Genomic DNA, 2,480 nt, shown 5'->3' with positions numbered 1-2,480 from the left:
GGTGCCGAGCACTCGATAAGAGACACAATCCGAGACATGTTCATATCAAAGAAATTTTCATATCAAAGACATTGAAACACTTGCCCTTTTTTACACATTTATTTATTTATTTTTTGAACCTTTTTGGGATCAGTTAAGCTTTTACATTTGGCTTTGAAAGTTGCATGAGTTGCACACCATCCCATCCCAAAGTTAGGTAGATGTGGGTTGAAAAAAGAATGGTTAATCGTTAGATGAGGCTCAAAGTGGTTTATCAAGAAAGGATCATATATATTCAAAAAGGGGTAAAGGTGATATGATGTGGCTACAAGGGGGGCCTCAAATCATTTGTATACCTCGTGTTTAGTTCAACTATGATTTTTTTTTAATGCAATGCAATGCAATGATCATATGCAAGAGATAAATGCTTATTTTATTGAAATGGAAAGGGTAAAATTAAACTCATGAAGTAAATCTAAGAAATATGATAGAGGGTGCCTATGCTAGACTTATTGAGGGAAAGGGGAAATAAAAAATAAGAAAATAATCATGAAATCTTATCGTTAAAGCCTACCTCGTGCTTTATGCTTATCATCACTTGGCTATGGATACTTCTTGTCAATTACATGACTCAAACTCGATTCAACATGCATAGATGGGGAAAGATCATAATGTATGAGGTGAATGATATGTATGGGGAAATCATGTAGGAAGATATGTAGGAAGGTATATGTGTATATGGAAAGTGTTATGAGAAGGAAAGTGTAAGGTATGTAATGATGTAAAGGGAAAGAGTGGATTTGTGGAAAGATATGGAAAAATCCGGGAATAGAATGGACCCTTAACTCAAATGATGGAAAGGACGACTCATGCATGGACCTAAGACATGGTCATGGTGTGAAAAAAGTATGTACAAAGTTTGTGCAAACACTCGTGAGTGAAAGTGATATGTTCAAGACTCGTGTAATGACCATGTGACTAGACATGAGAACAGTGTGAAAAAACGAAGGACTCAAGGACCAAATAGCCGGAAGACTAAAAGATAAACAACTAACTTGATTAATTTTGTCCAATTTTAATGTTTGTGCTATTTACTAGGTGAAAGCAGTCCATTGACAAATGTTAGTCATAAATAAGATTAAACCACAATCAAAGACAAAGAACACATGTTAAGGTTAGCACAATAATCACAAAACACTAGGAAGATGGACTAGAATTCTACAAAAGTTAGGACTCATGGGAATAAATAAATAAAAACCTACAATTTTATTTATACGAGTTGACATGGATTAGAGGACTAAGAGAATTATAAGATTGCCTAGGACTAGCTTGACACAAAAAGAAATGAAAAAAGGTTGGACGCTAAAAAGAACTCCTAAACTGGACATACGGTAGTATTTCAGTCATAACTTTTGATCCGTGACTTTGATTGGGACAAAACCAATGCCAAATGAAAGCTAAAATTCCGGGCTATAGATCAATAGATGGCACAACATGTAATCTTTCTAGAACTCCGGTTATAACCAAAACAAAGTGACGCTTGTACAAGATACGGGAATAAAAATCCTGATTGACTCAAAATTAAAAAAAGAATTATGACTCGACTTAATAAAAAAAAAGATGGTTAAGTAAGAGAAACTAGTCCTTGGTTAGTATGTTTAGACATATTTACAAGAAACAAGTCAACACAAAGGGTTAGTTCAATCACAAACAAGCTATGCACAAGTAAGAGATGCACAAATAGTCAAGTAGTCACAACATGATGCAATGAGTTTGCAACCTTACCATGGCTCTAGTTCTCTAAAGTCAAGGATTATGGTGTCAAAAAGGGTCCATGGTTATGAGTCCATATGCATCGTGTGGAAGCCTTAACTTAGAATGTTTGGCACGATGGATGAGACCCCGCAAGTTAGACTTGCTTCCATGGTTTGGTAAATTCACAAACTCGGATGCACCCGTTGTTGCACAGAGCGTTCATTAGGGTGGATGGAGCGTGAATTCCCATGGGCTAAGACCATATGTAAAACACATATGGGTTCAGAAAAGAGGGAAAAACTCAACTAGGAAGTAAATTCGGCAAAACAATACTATAACAGGGCAAAACAAGAAGACAGAATTCTGGCGCAATGTCGCGAGAACTTGGCGCGGGAAAACAAAGGTTGTCGCGCAACAACAAATCTATTGCGTCGCGATAAAGCTGTCGTTCGACGATTCGCTCTGTCGTCTCTCGACAGTTCCAACGCTTCGCGACAGTTTTCTATGTTCAACGTTTTTTCTGATTTTTTGTAGTGTTTATTCGATTTTAGTTGTGAAAGATATTTCCGGCTTTTCCTACGTGTAAATATCCTAATGCGAACCTTTTTATGTTTATGCCACAATGTTAATCAAAATTACGCACAATGAATATCTGGAATCTTTTTAGTCTCATCCACTCATTCTAAATCGATTGCCAAAATAAATTTTAGGAATAAAAATTAGAAATCCTCCCTAGTGGAGTCGCC

Source organism: Chenopodium quinoa, unplaced genomic scaffold (genome assembly GCF_001683475.1).
Source record: "Chenopodium quinoa cultivar QQ74 unplaced genomic scaffold, ASM168347v1, whole genome shotgun sequence".
NCBI classification, from domain to species: domain Eukaryota; kingdom Viridiplantae; phylum Streptophyta; class Magnoliopsida; order Caryophyllales; family Amaranthaceae; genus Chenopodium; species Chenopodium quinoa.
The sequence above is the reverse complement of the archived record's forward strand: the minus strand, read 5'-3'. Positions refer to the sequence as shown.